Here is a 5,920-nt window from a genome sequence, read left to right on the forward strand (position 1 = left end):
TTCTCTTCTAGATGGATTTTAGCAACTGTTTTCCAGTTCCATGAAAAATCCTAGTGGGACTGAGACTGGAATTGCGTGGAGCTGATGAATTCATTACAAAAATATTGACATCTTTTTCATACCCATGTTGTCTCTCTCCATGGATTCTGGCTTTCTTTAGGGAACACTGTGGAAGATTTTTTTGGAATTAATCTTTATTTATACGATTGATTCATGAATACATTTCTGTATTATTCTCCTAGAGATGCTATAACAAAGGAACAGACGCTGAGAGGCTTAAACAACAGAAATGTATTGTCTCGCTGTTCTGGAAGCTGACAATTCAATCAAGGTGCTGGCAGGGCCGCATTCCTGTGAGGACAGCAGGGAAGGCGTTGTTCCAGGACCCGCTCCCAGCCGCTGGCACGCTCAGGCACTCTTGGCTAGTACAGTGCTTCCTCTGTGTCCAATTCCCCATTTCACAAGGACGTCTGTGTTCTGGATAAGGGCCGGCACTAAAGACCTCACATTAACCTGGCAATCTCTGTAAAGACTTTATTCCCCATCACCTTCTGAAGTACTGGGGCTCATGACATCAGCCTATCTTTTTGGGGGGAACAAGATTCAAGCCATAATAATTTCTGCTTCTTTTTATAACCCTCCTTCTGAGTTCATTTTACGTCTCACTAGTGTGTACTGTCTTCTAATTCTGTCCAAGACCACTGAAGATTGAAATTTTGTGAGTCTTGCTCATTTGAAAAGAGCTTTATGTCACCCTTTTAATTGGAATCTCAAATTCTGGGATCTTAGATATCTTTCTTGCAAAGTTCGACGAGATCGGTCTGGTCTCCCTGACTTCTGGTGGCTAATAAGAAGTCTACCGCCACCCCACCCACCTCCAAGCATTCTCATAACTGGGCCTAATTTTTCCCAGCTCACTTCTAAGCTGGGCAGTGGGCCTTGCCAGCAACTCAGCTTCCCTGTGTCCATCAGTTCACTTGTCTCAAATGGGTTTAATAACTGTATAATCTTTAGGGGAAGAAATGACCATATAAAGTGCCTAAATTGTATATGGCCCATGGTAGGTGCTATATATAAGCAAAACAGCCCTTGATGGAGTCCTGAACTGAGTCTGGAAGACTCGACCTGTGGTGGCCACAGCTGTGTCACAGGACCTAGCCACCAGAAGGGACTGAAGGACGGTGTGGTCTGTGAAGGAACAAAGACACAGACACCCAGCCCTACACTGGGAGCCTCAGCTTCCCCATCTGTAAGTGCCAAAGTTGTGAGGATTCAATCGGAACAGAAAGATCTGCCTTATGAGGGTGGGGGTTCACTCATTCATTCCTTCATTCCTTACAGACCGTGCCAGGCACTGTGAGCAAATCAGACCAGACCGCTGGGGATCTGAAGGAGTTTTGGGGAGACAGACCATAAGGAAGAAACATATGACTTGACCCCTAGAGCAAGGGGTGACCTGGGATGCCCACAAGTTAAAAGGCTACACAGAGAAAGAAATTACAAGATTAAAAAGATGTCCTAGTGAATGGTAGGAAATATTCACATAGTACTAGCAGGAGTTGGTTGTCAAGATATATAAAAACTCACACAATTCAACCATTGAAAAAACAAAAAACACAATAAATGGGCAGCAGATCTGAACAGACAATTCAGACTGGAGATCCAGAGACCAGTAGACATATTGCAAATGTTCATTATTTATTCTATTTAAAGGTTTATTTTATTTACTTATGCATACAAGAACTGGGGTACAGGCCAGAAGTGCAGGAGGTGAGAGGATTCACCAGAGACAGAGCGGGGAACAGAACAGGCGGATCCACTGAAATACACTGCCGAGGGGAGCAGCAGCAAGACAGGAGAGGTCTGCTGCGCCAAATGGGTCAACTCCCTGGCCAGGGGATCGAACTCAGGCCATAGCGATGACAGCACTGAGACTTAACCCTTAGGCCACCAGAGAGGCCCCGCATCATTTATTTTAATAAGAGAGGTGGCAAGTTAAAACCACAAGCAGATACCATCACACACCCCTGAGGAGAACGGCACGTATTAAAAAGAACTCTAACAAGTGCTGGAGAAGGCGAGGAAACAAGAACCCATCACATGTTGGTGGGAATGTAAACTAGCTCAACCATCGTGGAAAGTCATCTGGATTTGCCTTTGCTCAAAATGGAAAGATTGTGCCCCTCGCAATCCCACTCTTGGACATTATCTTTGACTAGATGGGTGTGAAACCATCAATGCCAAAAAGAACTGCACCATATTCCCAGTAGCCTTGTTTATAATGGGGGGGAGGGTAGCCTCAATGCCTATCAGCAGATGATTGGGTCCACACCATGGGGTGCTATTCATAAGGAAAGAGAGATGCCGGCATTTTCCACAAAATGGAGTTTGAGAGAATGGTGTCCAGTCAAGCAAGTCAGAACAATTAAAAAAAAAAATCTAGGGCCATCCTGGTGGCACATGGGTTAAGTCTCAGCGCTATCAAGCTATCACCAGCCACTGCAGCATGAGTTCGATGCCTGGCCAGGGAGCTACCCACACGGCGCAGCAGACCTCTCCTGCTTCACCCGCTGCTCCCCTCAGCAGTGTATTTTGTCAGTCTGCCTGTTCTGTTCCCCGCTCTGTCTCTGGTGGATCCTCTCACCCCCCACACACCACTGGCCTGCACCCCAGCTCTTGTATGCATACATAAATAAAATAAATTTTTTAATAATAATAAATATTACCATTAACTGGAGAACTATCAAAATAGACTGGGGATTTTATTTATTTATTTATTTATTTATACATACATACATACATACAAGCACTGGATACAGTCAGAAGCTCGGGAGGGTGAGAGAATTCACCAGAGCCAGAGCGGGGAGCAGAGCAGGCAGAAGGACCGAAGGACACTGCTGAGGGGAGCAGCGGGCGGCAGGAGAGGTCTGCGCGCCATGTGGGACCCTCCTCTGGTGGCCGGGGAGCAGCCGGGGATTGAACCAGCGCCGCAGAGGCCACGGGCAGCTTCGCAAGCCAGCGCTCAACCGCTGCGCCACCAGGGAGGCCCTAGACTGGGGACTTACTAGGAGCTAAGATCTCACAATAACCCTCCCCTTGGGTCCCAAGAGTTCATATGGCAGATGAGGGTACAGAGATCACAGCCAAAGACGCAAATGGAAAAGCGTCTCTGAACGCAAGGGAGGAGCATTTCGAGGCGGCCAACCTAGGCGGACTCAGTTTCTCCACAGGGAACCAGATTGCCATCAAGCCTGCGACACAGGCCCGTTCCGCCAGGGGGCGGCGGCGCACCACGAGAGGGTCTGGGGCGCCCAGGGCTGCTCAGTCTGAAGTTCCCGGCGCCACACGCCGGGGCGGCCCCCGCCCCCTTCGCGCACCCCAACCCGGCTCTGCAAAGGCCCCGCCGCCCGCGGGGAGGGTAGCGCTGAGGCTGGGACGCGGGGCGAGGAGGTGCCCTCGCGTCGCCACTTCCCAAGTTGAATGTCTAACTCGGTTCCAAACTGGCACTTGGAGGCTCCGGATTCAAACTTCGACTCCCAGAGTGGCGAGTTCGAATCCCCGGGGCTCCGCACTCCGGCCCGCGTCCAGCTCGCAAGCCCCGGCCGCGACTCCCCGGGGCCCCGGCCCCGCCCCGCGCTGCCGCCCTCGGCCTGACCCCGCTCGGGGCCGGGCGGGTGGACCCGGGGGCGCATCCCAGTCCCGCCGGGGGGCGGCGGGGCGCGGCGGGCCGGGGCCGCGGTGACCCGGCCGGCGTCCCCACCCGCCTCTAAACTTAGCTGCGGTGACGCGCGGCCGGCGAGGGCTGCGGGCTGGGGACGCAGGGGGGCCGGGGCGCAGGGGCGGCGGCTCCGCTCGCCGAGCCTCTATTTATAGCGCCCCGCGCCCGAAATAGCGCGGAGCGAGCGGCCGGGATGACGCGGGAGCCGCCGGGGGCTGACTCACCCGGCCCCGAGCGCGGCCCCCGGATGGGGCCGAGCAGGCCCCGCGCCCGGCCCGCGCCCTCCGGACACCCCGTCGCTGGACGGCCCAGGGGCGCGGCGGCCCCGCGGGCGGAGGCGGAGCACAGAGAAGGGGCTGCAGCAGGAGAGACGGCGGCCGGATCCCCGCGGGACTTCCCCGCCGCCAGCCCGGAGACACGAACTTCGTGCGCGAGGCCTCGGGAAGGAGGGGGCCGGGCCGGGCCGGGCGCCTCGGGCTCCAGCTACAGGGCTGGGGCGTTTTTAGGGCCCCGGGATGGACCCCATAACCCGGACACTGCATGCGCCTCTCTCCGGGCCTCTTGACTGCTCCAGGCAGTTCCCACCCCCCTGAGTGCCTTTTTCTGCCTCCTCCGGCTGCAGAACTCCCACTTGCAGGAGACTTGCTCGGTGCTAAGCACAACTGCTCACATGTACACTCTGACTCACTGGACTCCCTGGGAGCCCCGGGTGGGCAGAGCCAGGGCCCGCGCAGTCATCAGCATGTCCGGCCAGCACAAGTCAGGCCTCAGGAGGAATTTCCTGCTCGATATATTGATACATTGGTGATTAAATGCAATGACGCCGTGGCCCAAAGGAACCCGGAGAGGAAGGTGCTTTTATTTCAGTCATCAGTCAGAAATGAAGAAAGCAAGCCTGAGAAGGATCACAACTAGTGGCCTGCTCTGGCTCTGTAACTAGGTCACCTGACCCCAAAGGCATTCAGGTCCCAGAGCACCCAAAGGGAGCGAGGGATTCACAGAGTGCAGGACTCCAAGGCGTTCCCAGGACTCTTGCAAGCAATCAGTGAGGTCACAATTCTCATAGTAACACGCAGACACGCACCTGCATTTTTCGTTCTCACTCTCTCCTGACAGCTTGCACACTCAGCACACCCAACACAGAAACAGGTGTGAGAATCGAGTTACCCACTGTTGAGCCAGCTATCAACGGGATTCGCTCCTCTTCTCACCACATTTTCTTTGTTTTGGAAAATATGATTCCTTCTTATTAAAAATTCATGACTGCGGGGCCTCCCTGGTGGCGCAAGAGGTTAAGCACCACAATATGAAGCAATCCGAAGCCTCTGCAGCAAGAGTTTTCGATCCCCGATCGGCCAGGGAGCTACCCACATGGTGCAGCAGACCTCTCCTGACTCACCCGCTGCTCCCCTCAGCAGTGTATTTCAGTCAGCCTGCCTGTTCTGCTCCCCACTCTGTCTCTGGCGAATCCTCTCACCCCCCATTCTCTGGCCTGTACCCCAGCTCTTGTATGCATAAATAAATAAATATTTAAAAAAAAACACATGACTTCTGTGACCACGAAATTGGCTTTTTTTTTTTTTTTTTTTTTTAGTGTAGAAGAACTGGGGTGTAGGCCAGAGGTGGGGGGTGAGAGGATTCACCAGAGACAGAGTGGGGAGCAGAACAGGCGGATCTACTGAATTACAGGAGAAGTCTGCTGTGCTATGTGGGTCAGCTCCCTGGCCCGGGATCGAACTCATGTCATATGGTGATAGCACTGAGACTTAACCCCTAGGCCACCAGCAAAGCCCTGTTGCTATTTTATTTATTTATTTATTTATTTTTAAAGATTTATTTATTTATTTATACAAGCACTGGGTACAGTCAGAAGCGCGGGAGGGTGAGAGAATTCACCAGAGCCAGAGCAGGGAGCAGAGCAGGCAGAAGGACCGAAGTACACTGCTGAGGGGAGCAGCGGGCGGCAGGAGAGGTCTGCACGCCATGTGGGACCCTAGCTGGCAGCCAGGGATCGAACCGGTGTTGCAGAGGCTGCAGGCAGCTTCGCAGCCCAGTGCTCAACCGCTGCGCCACCAGGGGAGGCCCTCTGTTACTATTTTAAATGCAGCAAAAATATTTCTTAAATTTCCTGGTTTAATTTTGAATACTGATAGATACAATACACATCAACAGCAACTCTGGGGACCTCAATATGTTTTATTT

The sequence above is a fragment of the Talpa europaea genome (genome assembly GCF_964194135.1).
Source record: "Talpa europaea genome assembly, chromosome: 16".
NCBI classification, from domain to species: domain Eukaryota; kingdom Metazoa; phylum Chordata; class Mammalia; order Eulipotyphla; family Talpidae; genus Talpa; species Talpa europaea.